The following is a 26,551-nucleotide window of genomic DNA, read 5'->3' as shown; positions in this document are numbered from 1 at the left end:
CATAGGTAATTGCTTGATCAATTCACCCACAGCAGAAATTTTAGAATGGTACAGCAGGAATCAGTAATAGGCCATGCATGTTGCATCAGAGTCTGGGCCAGCATTTAGAGCAAGGAATTGAAGTTTTAATTAAGGCATGGTGGCTAAGGGACATGGTGGCTAAGGGAGCGGTGTAAGCCTTCTTTGCTGGGAGCACTGATACCAGATTCAACAGCTCAATTTTTTTTCCCAGTCAGACTCAGGAGGCACAAATATCAGCTTATTAGAGCACTAATGTTAGAAAAATGTAAGGATAGTAACACTGGTAGTTGACTAAAAGTAAGTGCAGACCTGCTAGTCTGGAAGTCATACTGCAACGGGCACCACACATGAGGGAGACCCAACTTGGAGTACACATATTTCCCAAAATTAGGGGTAGACAACAGGACATTTGGCATCAATTTACCTACAGTAGAAATTTGATAATTACATCAGGGTCTGGCTCAGCACTTACAGTTTGGAATTAAAGTTTTAATGAGAACCTGGTGGTTAAGGAAGCGGTGTAAGCCTTTTTAGGTGGGAGACCTGATACCTCATGCAACACCTCCAACTTTTTATTTATTTTTTAAACCAGCCACACTCAGATGTTATAAATATCAGTTACATAAAGTACTATTGGTAGAAAAATGTAAGGAAAGTAAGACATGTTGTTAACTGATTGATTGACCCACAGTAGAACCTTTTATAATGGTATAGAAGCAGTCAGCCATGGCCCATGCATGATGTATCAGGGTCTGTCCCAGCATTTACAGCTTGGAATTGAAGTTTTAATGAGGACCTGGTGGTTAAGGGAGTGGTGTAAGCCTTCTTAGCTGGGAGACCTGATACCTCATGCAACAACTCCAATTTTTTTAATTTATTCTAGCCACATTCAGATGACACAAACATCAGTATTAAACAGCATTATTTTTAGAAAAATGTAAGGAAAGAAGGTTGGAATCCTTAAATTTTTCTGACAATTGTAGACTACAAAACTGATATTTGTGCCACCTGATTGTGGCTCAGCATGAAAGCGGGTAGACTTACTGTGACGTTCCATTGAAAGCTGTAAATGCTGTCCCAGACCCCAATACCTCATGTCTGGCTGATTGCTGCAGTTCCATGCTAAAATTTGAACTATGGGTGAATTGAGGCCACTTTCCTGGTGTCTGTACCTCATTTGATGTGTTTTGGCAGCATTTGAGGCCGTTATAAGGTATTGTGCATGCGTTTGAATTTTGCCTTCCATTGAGCTGGATGGCATTTGGTTATGTTCGGAAAATATTCTAAGAATTAATTATCAAATATTGCAAATTTGACCATGGTAATCTGTACCGAACATTAAAATATTCACTCATCTCTGCTTGTAGCCTTGAGATTGTTGATATTTTTCGACAATTTTGATTCTCAAGTCCTCATATAGGTCTCATCTCATTCTGTTCTCCATGCTCAGTGTGGCACACACACTGCCACACAATGCGAATATTGAGTCAAATTCTCCCCTTTTTATCTGGTTTCAGGTGTGATTTCCATATTGCTTACCACTGTTACTTGCCACAAATGACTTTAAGTGAGCATCACGTGCTTTAAAGAAAAGTTGTTTACCCACAATTTTGTAAACATATCAACAATTTTGTCTGCCTACTGTATCCTCACCCATCCCTTGTAGATTGTGAGCCCTTGCAGGCAGGGTCCTCTCTCCTCCTGTACCCATCGTGACTGGTATTGTTTAAGATACTGTACTTGTTTAAATTATGTATAGCCCTCCTCACATGTAAAGCACCATGGAATAAGTGGCACTATAATAATAAATAATAACAATAGTAAGGTGAATATGAATAATGAAGTGTAACTTTTCATAAAAGTATCTAAAAACATATAGGGTAACACACACATTAATACAAACACCAAGGTTCCTGATTCCCAGACTTTAATTCTGTTTTGGTCTCAGTGGTGGAGAAAAAAATTAATAAGGTTGTTGAGGTCTGCTGGTCTGCATTTTTGAGCAGTGAGATTCCAACAGTAAAGCATGCTGATTGTGCATGTGAAGGTTTATATGTGTAGGAGTCAAATTATTGCACTTTTTACCTCTACTCAGTTTTTTATTGAAAAGTTGGCAAATTACATGAGTTGGATCATCCTTTGCAGTGTCAAAAAAGGCCCTGGCTAGGCAACCCCTGCCACCCCTGTGAGCTGCAGACCAGTGGATGCTGCTGGTCATAGTCACAGATGTGGCTGAGGATGCATTGCTCATTGTGCCTGCATCACTATGTGTCTGCACCATATGGCGCATGTAACCTCCTTGTCTTCCTCCTTAGATGACCTACTCAGCTGTGTGCCTTTATGTTCACACCAACTGGGATCTAGCACCTCATAATCATCATCCTCTGTGTTATCACATTCCTCTCCCTAGAAGTCACCCTCCTCCTCTTCTTGCCCTGACAGCACAGTACAGTCTGCGTGAGCCTCAGATATATGAGTCTCAAAAGGATCACCTCCCCCCAGGGGTTAACCTTTGATGACAAGGGTCATGATGCAGATCGGACCGTACTTTGCCCTTCCCCTGATCCAAGCTAAAAAATGTTGGGCATCGGTGCAGATTTCCTCCTCTTGACTCTGTGAAGCTTTTGAGTAAACTTCTGATGAACATGGCATAGAATGTTTGAACAGTTCTTCAGACTCACCCATCTGTGGTTTTGTACAGTCAGTTAAATGGTTGGATAGTTGGGACATGGGGGGAAGCAAGGGGAATTTGGGTGCCACATCGGTGGACTGTATGACACTAGAAACAGAAGAATTTTTTGTGGCATATGGATCAGGCCTCTATAGCAAACTAGATGCTACAAACTATATTAACCCCTTCATGACAGCCAATACGTATTTTTACTGACCTGAGATATCCCCATACAGGTGACAATCCAGCAGCTTTCGGCTGTCCACTATATCTGACAACTTGCTGTATCACAAATGATCGGTGTTGGCACCGTCTATATCTTTTTAACCCCTTAGTTGCTGCTGTCAAAAGTGACTACATCAAGTAAATGGCTAATAGATTTTGGGGGCTTGCACTTTAATCTAATTGACACACCGAGATCATGATTGTGTGGTCCTGATGTTTGCCATAGCTGTTCATGGCCAAATAGCGGCCTTAGAGTCTCCCGGCTATAGCGGTCAGTTCAGAAATTAGTGACATTTAGGTGGTAAACAAACGCTTTTTCATTCCGGCTATACCACTTTGCATTAATTCCTGAAAATCACCTGAAGGGTTAATAAACTACCTGACAGCAGTTTTCAATATGTCAGGAGGTGCTGTTTTTAAAATGGTATCACGTTTGGGGTTTTCCAATATATAGCACCCCCAAAGTCACTTCAAACTTGGATAGCTCCCTCAAAAAAATAAATTTTGTAAATTTCCTTGAAAAAATGAAACATTACTGCTACATTTTTAAACCTCCTAAAAGGTTAACAAAATAAATTAGCATTTTAAAAATGGTGCTGATCTAAAGCAGGCATGAGGGAAATGTTATTTATTAATGTTTTTCTGTGGTATGACTATCTGGATTAAAGGGATATTAATTCAAAGTTAGAAAATTGCAATTTTTTTTACAAGTTTCTGATATTTTTTATAAATAAACATAAAACATATCAATCTAAATTTACTATTATCATAAATTATAATGTACCATGAAAAAACAATCTCAAAATCACTGGGATTTGTTGTAGCATTCCAGAGTTATGACCACATAATGTGACATTGGTCAGAATTTTAAAAATTGGCCCGGTCACGAAGGGGTTAAAGTCAGGTCCCCTACTGTATGACACTAGGAACAGAAGAATTTTTTTGTGGCCTCTGGATCAAGCCTCTATAACACACTAGATGCTACAAACTATTTTAAACACGCACCAAAATTGAACAACACTTCCAAAATGGGCTAAAAACATATATTTTTGTTTCAGCATTTTAAAAATATATACAATGACCATAAACATAAACCAAATAAATAAAGCACAGGAAGGGATACATAGAAGCAGGAATAGGAAAAAAAGTGGGAACACCTGTATCTAGCAAAGCAGCGTATTAGTACTGGAAATGTATCAATTGCCTAATTCACTAAAAATGTAGAATATCCATGCATATATGGTGTCCATATATTTATAATTACATAGTTAAAGTGCATGTGCTGTAAACATAATGAACCACCAAAATAGATTATGCATAAGACAAATCCCTGTATATAAATAGGGACCATAGTTGACAGAGCAAGTGTCATAGATTCCAGACAGTAAATCCTAATAGTGAGACCAAATAAAGGCAATGCATACAAAAATCAAATAAAGCATTGCATATTGACCACAACGTGTAGGTATCCAGGTGCCCACCACATCCGACGCGCGTTTCTCTCTGAAAGCTTCGTCCAACTGTTTTAAAGTCAGGTACCCTACAGTCATGGCCAAAAGTTTTGAGAATGACACAAATATTAATTTTTACAAAGTCTACTGCTTCATTTTTTCTAATGGCAATTTGCATATACTCCAGAATGTTATAAAGAGTGATCAGCTTAACAGCAATTACTTGCAAAGTCAATATTTGCCTAGAAAATTAACTTTATCCCCCAAAACACATTTCAACATCATTGCAACCCTGCCTTAAAAGGACCAGCTAACATCGTTTCAGTGATTGCTCCATTAACACAGGTGTGGGTGTTGATGAGGACAGGGCTGGAGATCAATCTGTCATGATTAAGTAAGAATGACACCACTGGACACTTTAAAAGGAGGCTGGTGCTTGACATCATTGTTTCTCTTCTGTTAACCATGGTTATCTCTAAAGAAACACGTGCAGTCATCATTGCACTGCACAAAAATGGCCTAACAGGGAAGAGTATCGCAGCTAGAAAGATGGCACCTCAGTCAACAATCACATCATCAAGAACTTCAAGCAGAGAGGTTCCCTTGTTGCCAAAAAGGCTCCAGGGCACCCAAGAAAGACCAGCAAGCGCCAGGACCGTCTCTTAAAAGTGTTTCAGCTGCGGATCGGGCTACCAGCAGTGCAGAACTTGCTCAGGAATGGCAGCAGGCAGGTGTGAGTGCATCTGCACGCACTGTGAGGCGGAGACTCTTGGAGCAAGGCCTGGTCTCAAGGAGGGCAGCAAAGAAGCCACTTCTCTCCAGAAAAAACATCATGGACAGACTGATATTCTGCAAGAGGTACAGGGAGTGGACTGCTGAGGACTGGGGTAAAGTCATTTTCTCTGATGAATCCCCTTTTCGATTGTTTGGGACATCTGGAAAATGGCTTATTCGGAGAAGACCAGGTGAGCGCTACCACCAGTCTTGTCTCATGCCAACTGTCAAGCATCCTGAAACCATTCATGTGTGGGGTGGCTTCTCAGCCAAGGGAATGGGCTCTCTCTCAGTCTTGCCTAAAAACACAGCCATGAATAAAGAATCGTACCAGAATGTCCTCCAAGAGCAACCTCTCCCAACTGTCCAAGAGCAGTTTGGCGATCAACAATGCCTTTTTCAACATGATGGAGCACCTTGCCATAAAGCAAAGGTGATAACTAAATGGCTCAGGGAACAAAACATAGAGATTTTGGGACCATCGCCTGGAAACTCCCCAGATCTTAATCCCATTGAGAACTTGTGGTCAATCATCAAGAGACGGGTGGACAAACAAAAACCTTCAAATTCAGTCAAAATAAAAGCATTGATTTTGCAAGAATGGACTGCTATCAGTCAGGATTTGATCCAGAAGTTGATTGAGAGCATGCCAGGGAGAATTGCTGAGGTCCTGAAGAAGAAGGGTCAACACTGCAAATATTGACTTGCTGCATTAACTCATTCTAACTGTCAATATAACCTTTTGTTACTCATAATATGATTGCAATTATATTTCTGTATGTGATAAAAACATCTGACAAACACACATAAAAACCAGAGGGCAGGAGATCATGTGAAAATATAATATTTGTGTCATTCTCAAAACTTTTGGCCATTACTGTACTGCATGACGCTAGGAACAGAATGACAACGTGGGATACAGCAGGCTGTTTCACATTTAGTTACAGAAAAAATATACTTTTTTTAATGTGCCTTAGGTCTGCAGACAGTTTTATATCACCACAGCAGTAAATGACAAGGTGGCAGCAGGCTGTTTCACATTTAGCTAGTGAAAAAATGTTAATTAGAATGCTATACTTGTACATGGAGCTCCATAGAAGAAGTGCACTTGTAGGACATGTGCCCTGCTGGCTTTGTATATGGATCTCAGTAATGACAAAAAAAATTCTGGAAGGTAAATTTAACAGCCACAATGCACACTATCTAGCTACACTGTCTGACTGATATGCAACCACCTAACTAGCTAAAATGTTGAATACAGCAGGCTTTTTCACATTTAACTAGTGAAAAATATATTAATTAGAATGCTATACTCGTGCATGGAGCACAATAGAAGCAGTGCACCACACGTGCCCTGCTGGCTTTCTTTGTGGACCTCAGTAATGTCCAAAAAAGAAAGTAAAGTGCTGGAAGGCAAATTTAACAGCCACACTGGTCACTAGCTAGCTACACTATCTGACTGATATACAACCGCCTAACTAGTTAAAATCTTGCTGTTAACAGTGTCAGCATCAGGAGCAGCCTCTCTGAGCTGTTAGGCCATGTGCACACAATGCATTTTTCCTGCAAAGTGCTTTACAGTACAATGTAAATCAATTTAAAAAAAAAAACCCGCTGTGCAGACGCTGCGGTTTTTGTGCGGTACAAAATATGCAGCATGTCACTTCTTTTGTGCGGTTTTCCACCTGCTCCATTCTCCAAATCCGCAGGGGGAAAACAGCAGTGGAAAACTTCACAAAAACCACAAGAAAACCGCACAAAAACCACAAGAAAACCGCACAAAAACAGGAAGAAATCCGCAGGAAAAATGCAGGTCATTTGACCTGCGGATTTCTTCAAATCTGCATGGAAAAATCCGCAGGAGGAAAATCCACGTGTGCACTTCGTGTGCACTTAGCCTTACAGTGTCAAAATGGCACTAAAACAAGATGTCCGCTATTTATATGGAGAGGGACATGTGATTACAACAGCCAATGACACAAGCCTCTGTGTCAGGACATTGTGGGTGTTTCCTGCGCCCTGATTGGCTAGCTGCAATGTGCACACACAAAGTTAGGGAAAAAATGACTGTTTACAAGAATGCCACATCTCTGAGCTCTGCAAACCTCCTCCCCTCATCAAACACATGCCAAACACTCATGATACATCACCATTATCGTTGCTAAAGTGCTGAAAATACTTTTGCAGCAACGCAAATATTTCCCACACTTTTACCAAATGTTACCGATTTTTACCGATTTTATAACATTTTTCTCGTATTTCTGAGCATGAATCCGAATGTGCCATACTTGTGCAGAATTTCTGTTTGGCGATCGTTTTCTGAAGAAATTCGCTCATCACTAGTTACAAGTACATCTCCAGAGATCTTGATGTTTTTTTGTCCACAGTACGCAACACAATCAAGAAGTTCACAACCCTTGGCACTGTAGCTAATCTTCCTAGAAGTAGATGGCAGAAAAAAATTGATGAAAGGTTGCAACACAGGATAGTACAGATGCTGGATAAGCAGCTCCAATCAAGTTCCAAAGAATTTCAAGCAAAATGTACTTGAGTAAGACAAAATCCTTCTGGAAAAGACCAAAATAGAGCTGTTTGGTAAAGCACATCATACTACTGTTTAGCGAAAATGAAATGAGGCTTACAAAGAAAAGCACACAATACCTAGAGTAAAATATGGCGGAGGTTCAAAGATGTTTTGGGGTTGTTTTGCTGCCTCTGGAACTTGGTGCCTTGAATGTCTGCAATGCATCGTGAAATCTGAGGATTTTGGGTCTCAATGTAGTGCCCAGGGTCAGAAAGCTGGGTTTGTGTCCGAGGTTATGGCTCAAGCAGGACAATGACCCAAAACATGCTTCAAGAAGCACCCAGAAATGAATGGAAACAAAGTGCTGGAGAGTTCTGAAGTGGTCAGCAAAGGAGACTGGATCTAAATCCCATTGAACACATGTTAAAATTGCTTTTGGGAGAAGGCACCCTTCAAATATGGGATACCTACAGAAGCTTGAAAAAGAAGAGTGGTCCAAAATTATAAAAAGCGGTTGATTGCAGTTATTTATTCCAAAGGGTGTGCAACCAAATATTAAGGTGAAGGTGCCAACTATTTTGTCCGGTCCATTTTTAAAGTTTTTTCTTTAAAATATGTCCATTTTTCTTTTTTTCTCTACTTTTTTGTGTTGTTCCAATACACGAAAAGGAAATAAACATGTGTATAACAAAGCATAGGCAATCTCAATACATTTTTGGGAACAATTTCAAGGGTGCCAACATTTTCGGCCATGAGAGTACATGTACATCAAAGCATTTCCATGGTGAATTAGGATGAAATGTATGTGTCTTGTCTACGTCTTCTCTCTGCAGCATGAAGACTGGCAACTCTAACCAGTAATAGTTATACTGGAGGACTCAGGAGTCTTTTACATGGAGCAAGACACTACAGAACACAGTTTGTAGGTGAAAAAGTCTATATTGCAAACACACGGTGCTTCAACCAAGTGCAGAATAAACTCAAGTCCATAACACTTAGAATAACTACTAAATAAAACTTAACAATTCTGTTGGAAACCTCAGAGAGAAATGCAAACAGTCTGCGAAGCGCAGTTTATACTTGAGAATGCTGGAAATAAGTACATCTGTGTCTAGTCCATGCACAGATAAGCAAGTCCAAACAAGGTGTTAGATTATCCAGGGAGGCTTGGGTAAAGTCTCAGATTAAGCAGAGCAGTCCCGAGCTTTGCAGCTAATTAAATGAAGGCAGAACCAGAGCAGCAACCAGCTTACGTGTTTAGCAATTGCAGGTGAAGGTCATCAGCACCGAGGAAGCAGCATGAGCAGTCAGGAGCAGGAGGTACACTGGCACAGATGAATACAGCAGGATCTCAGAGACAACACAGGTTTGCAGGAGCAGCTAGAAAGCCAGGAAACTACCAGGAGCAGGACATAAGGAGAATACTCTAGCACAGACTAGAATATAAAGTGGAGTTATAAGGCAGGAAGACAAGGGGCACATGAAACAAAATACACCATCTTGGAAAAGGGCATGCATGCTTAAAGGGTAACCAAAAATATTCAGAGTCCTGACATTACTCCCTCCTTAGAAGTGGTCTCAGTACTATCCTGGACCAAGTTTCTCAGGGAATCTCTGATGGATACGAGAAATTTTCTGTTGGGCATTGATGTTTTCCACTGGTTCCCAAGAGTCTTCTTCAGGGGTATACTCCTGCCACCTTATTAGGTATTGGAGCCTATTCCTGCGAATCCTGGAATCAATAATTTCTTCCACCACAAATTGTTCTTGCCCATCAATCACCACAGGCTGCGGAGGTGGCACAACATTTCCCTGGAAGGTATTAGGAGATACCGACATTAGTAAAGAAACATGGAAAACTGGGTGTACCTTCATGGTCCTAGGCAGCCTCAGAGCCTCAGAGCTCACAATACCGTTGATCTTGAAAGGGCCGAATAATTTCTGTCCAAGTTTCTGTGATGGAATTTTCAACTTCAGATTTTTAGTGAATAACCACACGGAATCTCCTACCTTGGACATGGGTGTCAGTTTACAGAGTCTATCAGCCAATCTCTTGTAACATTCTTGAGCTGTGGTCAGAGATTCCTTCAGAACTTCCAGATTTTGCCTCATTGCAGTCAGCTTTTCCTCAACTGCCGGTACCGGAGAATTAATCGGAGACCTAGGTTTATTTATGCAATGGTTTATTTATGTGCCACTAGGATTTTTTTGATTTTTCCTTTATATGTAGAACACATAATGGTCTCATATATTGTGTCAACAGCGCTATACATACTTTTGGCACCTTTGCTATGAGGATTTTATTACTACAAGTGGGGGCCTGGTTCATTTTGTTATTTGGATCGTTATTATTATTTTTTGATATTTTATTTATTTTTTCAATTTTTCACTTATTTTTAGTTTTTATTATTTTATTTTTTCATTTATCATTTTTTATATATCTTTCTTCATCATATATTGTTTATTTATTTTTTGTATTTTTTCATTATCCATTTATTTAATATATTTTTTGATTATATATTTCTTGTTTGTCATTTGTTTCTTTTCCCCATGCAATATTTTGGGCTGACAGGTCACATTTTCTTTTCCCATTTTGGGCTGATAGGCCCCGGGAGCTGTGCACGCACTCTACACAACCTTCTCACTGTCTTGTGTGTTGTGCTGGTCTCAATAGACCAGCACATGTGCACTTGATTACTCTGGGCAGAGACGTCTGCCAGCTCTCTCCTCGTCATTTCCGCTTCCTCTCCTGGCCACTCTGGCACACATGGCTGCACTTATGAGATATATCGCAGGTATTTAAAGGCTGAATTGACCTCATTCTGTACACTTCCCCTGATGAAGCCATCCGTGTAACGGCGACACACGTTGGGTCCTTCCGCCCCTGTGCTCTGTCTCCTTCATCTGGGCCCTCCAGCATGGATCCTTGGTGACTCGCTCCTTTACATGTGAGGTGCACTCCTCATGAGCCCCACAGACTACCTCGCATCTTCTCCATAAGCAAGCACTGCTGTGCTTTTACTTTCCATCTTTGTCTACCATATTACCCTTGATGCATGCGGGTTGTGTCATGTCCTATATGTTCAGCACTTTTTTTTTTTGTGCTGTTGTTGTTACCATGTTAGTATACTCTTGACATGGTATTACATGGGTATTATTGGCACTATTTACTGCACATATTTTCTGTATACATGGCACTTCTTGCCACACTACGAGGCTGTGTTGGTTCTTCCAGGAGCGCTCAATTACTGCAGACAGCATGTGCGGTATATTGTATTTTGGGTCTACTGCAATGTAATTATTTTTGCTTGACTATTGTACTTATATATACAATTTTTTTGTATATCCAGGTTATCACATGGTTTCTCTGGTTTAGACCCTCTTCCTATTGTGGGTATATATATGAACTTCTAGCACATGTTGTTTTCTTGCAGGTTGCTGGTCTATACAGGGCTATTGCATATTTTGCGTATTATCTATTGTTTATAGGAGCAGGGCACATGCGGTTTGTTCCTTACCACTGTTTTTAGATGTTTTTATGCGGTGTTGTCAATAAAACTTTTTCTATCCACAAATTACAATTGTGGTGTGCATTCATCATAGTGGTCTTCTTTTTCCTTGTTCTGGTTGAGCCTATGACACATAGGCTCTATATAAGCCCTGCCGCCACCATTTTCTGCACATTGCATCCGGAACACAACTAGTGCTAGCGTAGGGAAAGTGTGAGTAGCTGCTAGGAAGATTTGTGCTTTTGCAAATCGTTCATAAATCATATCAAAAACACAAAAGCTCTTGTGAGAGCTACCGGGAGTATTTTTGTAGTAGGTGACTGTAGTGCAGGGAGACAGGCAGGAGCGTTACAGTACATATCAATATCTCAGCTCTTCTGATACCTGAAAGTATTGTATAAGGTAAGGGAGTAGTGACAGTTTTCCTAGATATTTTTGGGGTCACATTTACCCCAGCAGGACAATTTTTTGCCCTGGCAGTGCTGTTTGCACACCGAAGAGCACACACGGTACTGCACAACTGAGACGCAGCCAACACCGCTGTCTTCTGTGGTGACTGTTGAGCTAAATTTTCGGCTTTAACCTCAGGCCAATTTTTTTGCCCTTGCGGTGCTGTTTGCACACCAAATAGCATGCACAGTACTGCACAAATGAGACGCAGCCAGCGTCTTCTGTGGTGACTGGTGAACTAAATCTTCGGCTTTAACTTCAGGCCAATTTTTTAGCCCTTGCGGTGCTGTTTGCACACCGAATAGCGCGAACGGTACTGCACAACTGAGATGCAGCCAGCACCGTTGTCTTTGTCTTCTGTGGTGATTCCTGAGCTAAATCTTCAGCTTTAACCTCAGGCCAATTTTTTAGCCCTTGCGGTGCTGTATGCACACCGAATAGCGCGAACGGTGCTGCACAAGTGAGATGCAGCCAGCACCGCTGTCTTCTGTGGTGACTGCTGAGCTAAATCTTCAGCTTTAACCTCAGGGCCAGTTTTTTTGCCCTTGCAGTGCTATTTGCACTCTGAATAGCACGCATGGTACTGCACAACTGAGACGCAGCCATCACCACTGTCTTCTATGGTGACTGGCGAGATAAATCTTCGGCTTTAACCTCAGGCCAATTTTTTTGCCCTTGCGGTGCTGTTTATTAAACACAAAGCAGTATTAAGCTGTAGTGCTACCTTCCACAAAGCACAAACTGCTCCTTGTTCCCCAATATCTGCATTGGAACATCTGCAACTATGTCACAAAAAAAAAACAAATTCCTAAAAAGCCTATTGTGGAGGGTCAGGGACATGGACGTGGGCGTGGGGTTGTCAGTGGTGTCCGACAAGGCACTGAGTCTGGGTGACAGAAGAAAGTTGATGCATCTATGTTCCTGGTGAAAATTCCCGGTCTGGAACGTAAACGTGTCTGGAAGCCAGAAGAGCAAGAGCAGATACTGTCTTGGATGGCAGCTAGAGTTGAGCGACTTTTGGTTTTTTAGGGTCGCGTTTCGTTTCGTAAAACCCGACTTTTCCAAAAGTCGGGTCGAGCAAGATCGTCCGATTATAGGGAAAAGTCGGGGTCGTCCCGAAACACGAAACCCAATGTAAGTCAATGGGGAATAAAAGTCGGCAGTGAGAGGAGGACAGGAAACACACCTACAGTGCCCATTTGAATGCCAAAAGCATCAATTCTTCTTACTTAAGCTTGTCAACCTTAATTAACTTCATAATACAAGTTACGCACTGAAAAATGGGGGTTATTTGGCTACAGACTGTGGGGGGGAGGGCTGGCTCCAGGTTTTCATGTGCCCTGGGCGAAAGAGCGCCCCTTTAACACATACCACAACTCATCATGCTCCGATACGGCAGAGAAATAGCAGTATAGTACAATGAAAAATACCTCACTTTTTACATCTCATGACGAGGCCCATCTATTTCTCCATACAGAATCATTGGTCCCATATAATGTTTGAAACAGTATATGATGAGCTCCACATAATGCTACAGTATATGTTGGTCCCCATGGATGAAGCTCCACTGTCTTATGGGCCCAAATAATGCTCCAAACATAATGGGCCCCATTTCTAATGCTCTAGTGTATAATGGGCCCTGTAAATGCTGCTCCAGTGTCTGATGTCCACCTTTGGAATGTTCCAGTGTATGGTGGGCACCATCTATCATTCTCCAGAGTATAGTGCTCCCCAAAAATTGCTGTCCCAACATTGAAAACAATCAAATAAGTCTCCTCGCTAGGGAATCCCTGTACTTGTCTGGACTCCTCGTCGTCCCCATCTTCCATCTCACTGCACAGTATTTCAACTTTGCAAGTGCTGTGATCCTGAGCAAGCAGGGGGGGGCCCACTTGTTGGCGACGGCACTGGCACAGGGCCCCTGATAGTACGGTGGTGTGTCTGATGGCGGGTGGGCCGAACCTGCACTTTCATCTGCAGCTTCCTCTTTGTCACCGTGTAAGATGGAACTGTATATGGGAAGGGTAACCTGAGTTTCATCAGGGTCAGATTCAGGCCGTGTAGCGTGCGAGGGGAATGTAGTGGTCTGGGTAAATGTACCAGCAGATTCATCGAGCAGTGGCTGGGCATCAGTGCACTTGTGTCGCCCCCAGGAGTACGGTCGCCACAGTGGCATTACCTTCTTCCTAGGGAGTGTGATGTCATGCTTGGGAGCAACGAACGATCTCTCTAGCAGGTTAACTGATTGGGCGGCGTTATTCCCACGAGTCATGACCCTCCAAACAGCGTTCATGAAGGCAAAGTGTTTGTTTTACGTGGGCAGTATGGTTGCAAAGCTGAACCTTAAAGGAATGTCCAGAAGGGCACCACCAGGAGTGGATCCTATGGTTAAATTCGACTCCACCTGGGAAACCTCAACCATGCCAGCTACAGAACAGATGCACACATTGCAAGCTTAATTCCGTTAACGAACGAGACTCCGTCATGCCCCGCAGTCCGAGTCCGGCTTACTAGAGGGACACGTGAGGCTCTGGCACATGAGATTGGCCAATAACTGGTGTGTCATGCCATTACATGTCCGTGGCTGCATGTGCGCTACACTGAAAAGGCCAGCGTTTGTCGCTTACAGGTGCAGATAACCCGCTGAACAACGTTAGTGATGGGGATCACTGATGACAATTATTACCCGCGAACAATGATTTCCCAGTAAGTGCAGGTCAACTGCAGTTCCGGAATTAGGCCTAACCGTCATTCCTGAAAAAATGAAAAACTTACGTGTGCAAACCACAGGTGCTGTAGCTTGCTTAATAGCTCGCCAGCCGCTCTCATGCCCAGTATGGATTGCACGTGATTGCACAAAGGTTAGAAAGGGTACCGTATCCCCGGATAACATGTATGGATAGCGTACACATTCAAAATATATGTCTGTACATCAGGAGGCAGGCTCAGACGGTGTTAGGCCCAGTATGGATTGCACGTGATTGCACAAAGGTTAGAAAGGGTACCGTATCCCCGGATAACATGTATGGATAGCGTACACATTCAAAATATATGTCTATACATCAGGAGGCAGGCTCAGACGGTGTTAGGCCCAGTATGGATTGCACGTGATTGCACAAAGGTTAGAAAGGGTACCGTATCCCCGGATAACATGTATGGATAGCGTACACATTCAAAATATATGTCTGTACATCAGGAGGCAGGCTCAGACGGTGTTAGGCCCAGCATGGATTGCACGTGATTGCACAAAGGTTAGAAAAGGTACCGTATCCCCGGATAACATGTATGGATAGCGTACACATTCATAATATATGTCTTTACATCAGGAGGCAGGCTCAGACGGTGTTAGGCCCAGTATGGATTGCACGTGATTGCACAAAGGTTAGAAAGGGTACCGTATCCCCGGATAACATGTATGGATAGCGTACACATTCAAAATATATGTCTGTACATCAGGAGGCAGGCTCAGACGGTGTTAGGCCCAGTATGGATTGCACGTGATTGCACAAAGGTTAGAAAGGGTACCGTATCCCCGGATAACATGTATGGATAGAGTACACATTCAAAATATATGTCTATACATCAGGAGGCAGGCTCAGACGGTGTTAGGCCCAGTATGGATTGCACGTGATTGCACAAAGGTTAGAAAGGGTACCGTATCCCCGGATAACATGTATGGATAGCGTACACATTCAAAATATATGTCTGTACATCAGGAGGCAGGCTCAGACGGTGTTAGGCCCAGTATGGATTGCACGTGATTGCACAAAGGTTAGAAAAGGTACCGTATCCCCGGATAACATGTATGGATAGCGTACACATTCATAATATATGTCTTTACATCAGGAGGCAGGCTCAGACGGTGTTAGGCCCAGTATGGATTGCACGTGATTGCACAAAGGTTAGAAAGGGTACCGTATCCCCGGATAACATGTATGGATAGTGTACACATTCAAAATATATGTCTGTACATCAGGAGGCAGGCTCAGACGGTGTCAGGCACAGTATGGATTTGACGGCCCAGATTACACAGCGGAGGAGCAGGGAGAGGTAAAGATTGCAAATGCTGGGGCCCTGCCCAAGCAAGGGGGGCCCACTCGTGGGCGTTGGTACTGGCACTGGGCCCCTCATAGTACGGCGGTGTGTCTGACGGCGGGTGTGCACCACCACCGTCAGAGACACTTGATTGCACTATGAGGGACCCTGTGCCAGTGCCCGCACCCAAGAGTCGGCCTACCCACCTGTCCAGGGCAACGGCACTCGCACGGTGTCGTGCGCTAGGTGGTGACCCCGGCCATGGGGGGGGAGGCAGCACAGTTAGGGAGTTTTAGAAAGTGGCATATGTTGATGTTGGACATTCAGCTGATGCAAAAGGCGAAATAGGTGAAGTCCCAGGAAGAGGTGGACCAAAGCAAGCCATTTTTCTGTCACCCTATGTGTCATCAGGGGAAGGTGGGACAAAATCCTTGGAAACCCATGCATGGTTCATTTTAATGAAGGTTAGATCATCCACATTTTGGGTTGACAGATGGGTCCTTTTTTCTGTCAGGATTGATCCAGCTGCACTGAAGACTCTTTCCGATAGCACACTTGCAGCTGGGCAAGCAAGCTCCTGTAAGGCATATTGGGCCAATTCAGGCCAGGTGTCCAGTTTAGTGGCCCAATAGTCAAAGGGGAATGACCTGTGTGGGAGAACATCGATATCGGAGGAAAAGTAGGTTGTAACAATAGTTGACAACTGCTGTCTCCTGTCACTTTCCATCGATGCAGTATTACCAGTTGTGTGAGCGGTATTTGAAAAATCAGTCCACAACATTGTCATGAAACCCCTGTCTCCAACGCCACTTCTGCTGTGTGCACCATGAACACCTCTGCCAAGCTGCCCCCGGCCCGTACGGCTCGTGTGAGAACCATCACCGCTGCTGTGTGCTGGGAATGCCTCAAGCAACCGATTTACCAGAGTTGCTTGTTTATTAGCCAATATTAGGTCAAGGTTCTCCTGTGGCATGATGTTTTGTAATTTGCCTTTATAGCGTGGATCCAGGATGCTGGCCAACCAGTAGTCGTCATCGTTCATCATTTTGGCAATGCGTGGGTCCCTTTTTAGGATCTGCAAGGCATAATCTGACATGTGGGCCAATGTTCCCGGTGTCAATGATGCACTGCGAGTGCTGGTTGGAGGAGCACTTTCTGGCAAATCCACATCCCTCCAGTCACGCACAAACCCTGTACCAGACCTTGCCACGCCAACATTTTCACTTGCCCCACGAGATGCATCCTCCTCCCCTAAGTAATCATCCCCATCATCCTCCTCCTCTTCTTCCTCCACCTCGTCCAGGAGAGGTCCCTGAGCAGACAATGGCTGAATGTCATCAAGGATTCCCTCCTCCTCTTCCTCCTCATCAACATTGGCTGCAGACGCCTGCTCCTTAAGGTGCGTCAAAGTTTGCATGAGCAGACGCATAAGTGGGATGCTCATGCTTAGGATGGCGTTGTCTGCGCTTACCAGCCGTGTGCATTCCTCAAAACACTGATGGACTTTACAGAGGTCTTTCAGCTTCGACCACTGCACACCTGTCAACTCCATGTCTGCTCTCAAAGTGCCTGGCCGTGTATCCTCCCACAAATGCATTATGGCCTGCCTCTGCTCGCACAGCCGCTCCACCATGTGCAGGGTGGAGTTCCACCTTGTTGCAATGTCGATAATGAGGCGGTGGTTGGGAAGGTGGAGCAATCGCTGCAGCTTCTGCATACGAACGGAGTGTACAGGCGACCAGCTGATGTGCGCGCACAGTCTTCGCACCTTCTGGAGCAGGGCTGTTAACTCCAGATAATTTTTGAGGAAGCACTGCACCACCAGGTTCAAGGTGTGAGCCAAGCAAGGTATATGGCTGAGTTTTGAAAGGGCTATGGCTGCCACAAAATTACGGCCGTTATCACTAACTACCTTGCCTGCCTCAAGATGTACACTGCCCAGCCATGACTCAGTTTGTCGCTTCAAGTACTCGGCCAGCACCTCGGCGGTGTGTCTGTTGCCCAAACACATCATCTGCAACACAGCCTGCTGACGCTTTCCACTAGCTGCTCGATAGGGGGACACATCGTGTGCAACAGTGGCAGCTGCAGATGGAGTGCTCGTACGACTGCGCTCTGTGGACGAGCTTTCACTTCTGGAGGAGGAGGAGGGTCGAACGCCTACAGCCAACTGTTTCCTATACCGTGGGCTAGGCAGCACTGTCCCACCACCGCTGTCCCCTGTGGACCCTGCATCCACCACATTAACCCAGTGCGCAGTGATGGACACGTAACGGCCCTGGCCATGCCGACTGGACCATGCATCAGTTGTGAGGTGCACCTTTCCGCTCACTGACTGCTTGAGTGCATGGACAATGCGGTCTTTCACATGATGGTGGAGGGCTGGGATGGCTTTGCGAGAGAAGAAGTGGCGACTGGGTAGGTCATAGCGTGGTACTGCATAGGCCATGAGTTCGCGGAAAGCTGTGCTTTCCACCAACCGAAAGGGCATCATCTCAAACGAGATTAGTTTGGCAATGTGGGCGTTCAAACCCAGTGTACGCGGATGAGAGACTGAGTACTTTCTTGACCTACTCATAGTGTCTGGGAGGGTGAGCTGGACTTGAGAGCTGCATATGGTGGAAGTAGCGGTGGACAGGGCGGACTGAGAGAGGGTTGATGATGGTGATGGAGTTGGTGTTCTTTCTGATGGCCTAGAATCAGTCTTTCGTTGATATAACAGTGGGATTCCCTGACTGCTGTGGCCTTGCAACGACCTCAACATTTGGTGCTGTGCTAACCGGTGGGCTTACAGTGGGGGAAACAATGTAGCGTTGCTGACTACCTTCGTTGTGATCAGTTGCACATGTGGCACTTGAGGTTTGGTGTTGTGTCCATGCTTGCAAGTGCATGCTGGTTAAATGTCTAAGCATGCAACTGGTATTCAAATTTTTCAGATTTTTCCCTCGGCTAAAGGTCTTTGCGCACCTCTTACAGATAACCTTGGCCTGATCATGAGGATTTTGGTCAAAAAAGTGCCACACTGCACTCTTCCTACTTTGGCAGACATTTTGCGGCCTAGCACGCTGTGATCTTTTGACCCTCTGGACAAGCTGTCCAGCAACTCTTTTGATGTTTGGAACCTGTCTTTGGAGTGCTCCGGGCCTGCCAGATAACAGGTGTTGTGATGTCGATGTCTGCTGTGGATGCTCCTCATCTGAGCTATTGGAAGCAGCACCCTCTTCCCCCAATGGATGCCAATCTGGGTCAACAACTGGGTCATCCATCACCTCCTCTTCTATGTCATGTGCACCTTCCTCTGTGTCACCGTGTATGGTGGTATAGTGTGCGGGAAGGGGCACCTGAGTCTCATCAGGGTCAGAATCTGGCTCTGTACACTGCGAGGACAATGTAGTGCTCTGAGTGAATGTACCAGCAGAATCATCCATCAGCGGCTGTGCATCAGTGCACTCCATGTCAGATTCATCTTGGCCTGGGTAATTCACCATTTGACTTGATAATCCAGGCATGGTATGTGAAAACAGCTCCATGGAGTAATCAGTAGTATGGCCTGCGTCATCCTTCAATCTTGGATGGGGTGAAGGACACAAGGAAAGGTGTGGTTCATGAACATGAGCCTCCAATGACGACTCAGTGCTTTTACTTTTTACAACTGAAGAAGAGGAGGCGATAGAGCTGGAGGCTGAGTCAGCAATGTAAGACAAAACTTTTTCCTGATGCTCTGCCTTTAAAAGCGGTTTGCCAACTCCTAGAAAACTAAGCGTTCGAGGCCTTATGTAGCCAGACGATGACGCAGGCTCAACACCTCCTGCATTCGGTCCTATTTTGCTCTTGCCACTACCATCAGATCCACCACCATCACCATCATTACCAGCTGCCAACCCCCGCCCAATTCCACGGCCTCTTCCACCAGCCTTCCTCATTTTTGGTAGAAATGTAGACAAAATCCAACAAACTATATAGTAATGTAAAACAAGGTACAAGGTGTCTATAGGACAGGGGAGATTTTGAATTTCTGCAGACACTTGTGGACACTGGACACTTTTGGATTGTGTGAGGCCCACTGATATCTGAGCGCTATGTGACAGGCTCGATGGCACAGCTGAGACCAAAGTGACTAGAGGATAAGGGAGATTTTGAATTTCTGCAGACACTTGTGGACACTGGACACTTTTGGATTGTGTGAGGCCCAATGAATATCTGAGCGCTATGTGACAGGCTCGATGGCACAGCTGTGACCAAAGTGACTAGAGGATAAGGGAGATTTTGAATTTCTGCAGACACTTGTGGACACTGGACACTTTTGGATTGTGTGAGGCCCAATGAATATCTGAGCGCTATGTGACAGGCTCGATGGCACAGCTGTGACAAAAGTGACGAGAGGATAAGGGAGATTTTGAATTTCTGCAGACACTTGTGGACACTGGACACTTTTGGATTGTGTGAGGCCCACTAATATCTGAGTGCTATGTCACAGGCTCGATGGCACAGCTGTGATAAAAGTGACGAGAGGATAAGGGAGATTTTGAATTTCTGCACACACTTGTGGACACTGGACACTTTTGGATTGTGTGAGGCCCACTGATATCTGAGCGCTATGTGACAGGCTCGATGGCACAGCTGTGACAAAAGTGACGAGAGGATAAGGGAGATTTTGAATTTCTGCAGACACTTGTGGACACTGGACACTTTTGGATTGTGTGAGGGCCACTGATATCTGAGCGCTATGTCACAGGCTCGATGGCACAGCTGTGACCAAAGGGACTAGAGGATAAGGGAGATTTTGAATTTCTGCAGACACTTGTGGACACTGGACATTTTTGGATTGTGTGAGGCCCAATGAATATCTGAGCGCTATGTGACAGGCTCGATGGCACAGCTGTGACCAAAGTGACTAGAGGATAAAGGAGATTTTGAATTTCTGCACACACTTGTGGACACTGGACACTTTTGGATTGTATGAGGCCCAATGAATATCTGAGCGCTATGTGACAGGCTCGATGGCACAGCTGTGACCAAAGTGACTAGAGGATAAGGGAGATTTTGAATTTCTGCAGACACTTGTGGACACTGGACACTTTTGGATTGTGTGAGGCCCAATGAATATCTGAGCGCTATGTGACAGGCTCGATGGCACAGCTGTGACCAAAGTGACTAGAGGATAAGGGAGATTTTGAATTTCTGCAGACACTTGTGGACACTGGACACTTTTGGATTGTGTGAGGCCCAATGAATATCTGAGCGCTATGTGACAGGCTCGATGGCACAGCTGTGACCAAAGTGACTAGAGGATAAAGGAGATTTTGAATTTCTGCACACACTTGTGGACACTGGACACTTTTGGATTGTGTGAGGCCCAATGAATATCTGAGTGCTATGTGACAGGCTCGATGGCACAGCTGTGACAAAAGTGACGAGAGGATAAGGGAGATTTTGAATTTCTGCAGACACTTGTGGACACTGGACACTTTTGGATTGTGTGAGGGCCACTGATATCTGAGCGCTATGTCACAGGCTCGATGGCACAGCTGTGACAAAAGTGACGAGAGGATAAGGGAGATTTTGAATTTCTGCAGACACTTGTGGACACTGGACACTTTTGGATTGTGTGAGGGCCACTGATATCTGAGCGCTATGTCACAGGCTCGATGGCACAACTGTGACAAAAGTGACGAGAGGATATGGGAGATTTTGAATTTCTGCAGACACTTGTGGACACTGGACACTTCTGGATTGTGTGAGGCCCTCTGATATCTGAGCGCTATGTGACAGGCTCGATGGCACAGCTGTGACCAAAGGGACTAGAGGATAAGGGAGATTTTGAATTTCTGCAGACACTTGTGGACACTGGACACTTTTGGATTGTGTGAGGCCCAATGAATATCTGAGCGCTATGTGACAGGCTCGATGGCACAGCTGTGACCAAAGTGACTAGAGGATAAAGGAGATTTTGAATTTCTGCACACACTTGTGGACACTGGACACTTTTGGATTGTATGAGGCCCAATGAATATCTGAGCGCTATGTGACAGGCTCGATGGCACAGCTGTGACCAAAGTGACTAGAGGATAAGGGAGATTTTGAATTTCTGCAGACACTTGTGGACACTGGACACTTTTGGATTGTGTGAGGCCCAATGAATATCTGAGCGCTATGTGACAGGCTCGATGGCACAGCTGTGACCAAAGTGACTAGAGGATAAGGGAGATTTTGAATTTCTGCAGACACTTGTGGACACTGGACACTTTTGGATTGTGTGAGGCCCAATGAATATCTGAGCGCTATGTGACAGGCTCGATGGCACAGCTGTGACCAAAGTGACTAGAGGATAAAGGAGATTTTGAATTTCTGCACACACTTGTGGACACTGGACACTTTTGGATTGTGTGAGGCCCAATGAATATCTGAGCGCTATGTGACAGGCTCGATGGCACAGCTGTGACAAAAGTGACGAGAGGATAAGGGAGATTTTGAATTTCTGCAGACACTTGTGGACACTGGACACTTTTGGATTGTGTGAGGCCCACTGATATCTGAGCGCTATGTGACAGGCTCGATGGCACAGCTGTGACAAAAGTGACGAGAGGATAAGAGAGATTTTGAATTTCTGCAGACACTTGTGGACACTGGACACTTTTGGATTGTGTGAGGGCCACTGATATCTGAGCGCTATGTCACAGGCTCGATGGCACAGCTGTGACAAAAGTGACGAGAGGATAAGGGAGATTTTGAATTTCTGCAGACACTTGTGGACACTGGACACTTTTGGATTGTGTGAGGGCCACTGATATCTGAGCGCTATGTCACAGGCTCGATGGCACAACTGTGACAAAAGTGACGAGAGGATAAGGGAGATTTTGAATTTCTGCAGACACTTGTGGACACTGGACACTTTTGGATTGTGTGAGGCCCACTGATATCTGAGCGCTATGTCACAGGCTCGATGGCACAGCTGTGACAAAAGTGACTAGAGGATAAGGGAGATTGGATTGCTTTTAAAAAAGCAGTTTGCAGAGCAGTGGGTAAACAGCAATGACAGCCTGTCAGGAAGCCTTAAAAGGCAGCCCAACAACCAACACCACTGATACACCACAATATAGCCTCCCCTTGCACTGCACACACAGTGACTGGTGTGTTGTGCAGGCCAAATCGCTAGCAGCAGAAGCAGTTTTTTTTTCTTCTCAGCAGGACAAAAAAAAAAATTGGGATTGCTTTTAAAAAAGCAGTTTGCGGAGCAGTGGGTAAACAGCAATGCAGGAATGTCAGGAAGCCTTAGAAGGCAGCCCAACAACCAACACCACTGATACACCACTATATAGCCTCCCCTTGCACTGCACACACAGTGACTGGTGTGTTGTACAGGCCAAATCGCTAGCAGCAGAAGCAGTTTTTTTTTCTTCTCAGCAGGACAAAAAAAAAAAATTGGGATTGCTTTTAAAAAAGCAGTTTGCGGAGCAGTGGGTAAACAGCAATGCAGGAATGTCAGGAAGCCTTAGAAGGCAGCCCAACAACCAACACCACTGATACACCACTATATAGCCTCCCCTTGCACTGCACACACAGTGACTGGTGTGTTGTGCAGGCCAAATCGCTAGCAGCAGTAGCAGTTTTTTTGTCTTCTTCCCTGCCTAACGCTCTCCCTACAGAATCAGCAGCAACCTCTCCCTATACTGAGATCGGCAGAAGTAAGATGGCGGGCAGCGTGCACGCCCTTTTATTCCCCCTGTGACGCCCACCAAAGCAAACCAATCACTTGCATGCCCTTCTGAAAGATGGTGGTGACCCCTGCCTATGTCATCACGTTGCCCACAGTGTCCGTGGATCCTGATTGGCTGAAAAAGAGCGCAAAACAAACTTTTGAAACGCGACTTTGGCGCGTAAGTCACCGACCTCGTGGCCGACCTCATCCTAGGGTCGGGTTTCGTTTCATGAAACCCGACTTTGCCAAAAGTCGGCGACTTTTGAAATTTTTCGACCCGTTTCGCTCAACTCTAATGGCAGCTAAGGGCTCAATGAAATTTTCTTGCATCACCCAATCTTCCATGACCACACAGTCTACTGTTGATACACAGAACGATGGGTCATCCAACCCTCAACCTGTTTCTACTTTCTCCCCCTTCAGCAGTCACAGGAAACATTTGACCCCAAGCTTGGCCACTCCGATGATCTGTTTGGTACATATGATCCTTTGGTTGCCTCTGACCTTTCAATGCGCAACATAGAAGAGGAACATGAGGAGGCATCATCTGTTCACGGCCAAATATTTGAAACCCCACGGCCAGAAGAAAGCCAGTTTCAGCCACGTGATATAACGGCTCAAGAGATGGAGGCTGATGATGATGAGACACAGTTGCCATCTGGCCAGCCGACAATATCAACACGGAAGGAGGATGATATGGACGATGAGGTGGGCGATGATGTGTTCACTGATCCGACCTGGACCGTTGGTACGCATAGCCAGCACAGTAGCACAGAGGAAAAAGGTGGATACGTAGCACCAACAAAGCCACCAAGGGCTACTGGTTTGAGCAGAGTGTGAAGTGTGTCGACTGTTCCCAAGAGCAATCCCTCTGTGCCCCAATTCAAGACAAGGGGGCGTTCATCCTCTGCCTGGAATTTTTTTTCGGATAGTCCTTCTGAATCAAACATTGTCATCTGTAGCATCTGCCATACGAAGCTGAGCAGAGGCCAGGGCAAAGGCAACAAGAGCACCACCACACATGTCAGCCAAGCACCCTAGTCGGTGGGCGGAACAACAGGGTACCAAATCCATGTCTGTGGGGCAAACCACTGCCATGTCCCCTGTGATCCGTCCTTCCCAATCTGCTGGCCAGGAAGCAGGTGCTCATACCTTTTGCTCACAAGCTGCTGTTGCAGAGACACAAGACACAACAATCCCATTCACTTGTTTGTCCCAGCCAAGTGTCCAGTTTTTCATGCCCCAGATCTATGAAAGGAAGCATAAATACCAACCCATACACCCACAAGCACAAATATTAAACGCACACATTGCCAAGTTGCTAGCCGTGGAGATGTTGCTGTTTTAGGCTCGTTGGGACACAGTCTTTCCATGATCTCTTGGCTGTAGCTGCCCCATGATCCTCTATTCCCAGCCGGCACTATTTTTCCAGTGTGCCGTCCCTGCGTTACACCAGCACGTGTTAAACAATCTAAAGCATGCTCTCACGAACGCCGTAACCGGGAAGGTCCACCTAACAACATACACATGGACAAGTTGTTGTGGACAGGGACATTTCTGTCATGGCACATTGGCTGAACCTGATGGAGGGTGGGGCAAAGTCGCAAACTGGAACATTGCATATCCTACCCATGCCACAAATATGGGCCCACCCTCAATCATGGTTTCCGACTCATCATATACGTCCTGTCTCCCCTCTTCTTCCTCCTCCTCCGCCTCCTCATCCTATGCTAAATTACCCTCCACATCACTCTCAAGTTGGGAGCTGTGCTTCAGCAAACAGACTCTGCTGAAGCTGATCTGTTTAGGTCAAACCACACACTGCAGCAGAGCTGTGACAAGGAATAAAACAACAGACCGATCAGTGGCTCTACCCACTGCAACTCGAACCCGATCTGGTTGTCTGCAATGAGTGTAACCTGGTGGCGGTTTTAAAGCTCAGGAAGCTGGTACATGTGTCATGCATGGCTCATGTGCTGAATCCAGTGGTTCAGAAATTTATCAAAACATACCCTGACTTGCTGTATCTACCTGAGAAGGTGCGCCGTATTTGCGCCCATTTCCGTCATTCCTCTACCGCTGTTGCCGATCTTCCAGCTCTTCAAAAGCAATTTAATTTGCCAAATCACCGACTCATTTGCAACCTGCCCACATGGTGGAACTCAACATATCATATGCTGGCAAGGATTAGTGAGCAGCAGAGGGAACTTGCTGAATACCAGCTTAAACATACCCATCAGACTGCGACTCAGCCAAGACACATAACAACTGTTGAGTGCGTGTGGATCGCTGACATTTGTGAGGTGCTGGATAACTTTGAGTACTGCACCAACCTCGTGAGCGGTGATCAGGCTGTTATCAGCGTTACCATCCCGATGCTATGTATATTGAAAGAATCGCTGCATAATCTAAACATGGAATCTTTGAGTGCCCATCAGCTGGGTATGGAGCAAGATTTCACACTGGGTGATCTTACGCAGCCCAGTCAATATCATGAGGCAAGATTGGGTAATGAAAATGAGTAGGAAGACAAGGAGGGAGAGGACTTCTTTTTCTGTGGCACCAAGGGGACTCCTGATGCTACAGAGGGGACTCCCAACCCCAGCTTCATGTCTGTCCAGCATGGGTCAGCTGGAGACGAGGAGGCTTAGGAGGAGGAGAGTCAGTTTGAAGAGAGAATGGGTATTGTTCCTCCTTCTGGGGCCACAGAACATTTTCCTCTGCAGCTTGGCACACATGGCACAGTTCATGGCTAACTGTCTGTCCCAAGACCCTCGCGTGATCCACATTTTCAAAAGCAACCTATACTGTTTGGCCACCTTTCTCAACCCATAGTACAAGGACAAATTTCCTTCCTTACTGTTGCAGTCACCAAGGGGTTTCACAATTAAATCCTTCAAAAGGGCCGTTGTCGATCATTTGATGACGACATCACACTCAGACACCGCTGGAAGCAGAGGTACCAGCTCTTTGCAACAGCATGCATTAATGGGAAGAGACACACCCAGCAGGTCCAAAAGAGGTGGGGGGAAAATGTCCACAGACTGGGCAATCTTCAATAAACTGGCTCATCAGCAAGGGATAGCTGGACTGGACAATGTCAAGGAGGCAGAAGTTGAACAACATGATCAACGAGTATCCTAGTGACCATACCTGCGTCCTTCTGGATGCTTCTGTTCCATTTAATTACTG

The sequence above is a fragment of the Dendrobates tinctorius genome, unplaced genomic scaffold (genome assembly GCF_039654945.1).
Source record: "Dendrobates tinctorius isolate UK_male_01 unplaced genomic scaffold, ASM3965494v1 ptg000060l, whole genome shotgun sequence".
NCBI classification, from domain to species: domain Eukaryota; kingdom Metazoa; phylum Chordata; class Amphibia; order Anura; family Dendrobatidae; genus Dendrobates; species Dendrobates tinctorius.
This window is presented reverse-complemented; position numbering follows the sequence as displayed.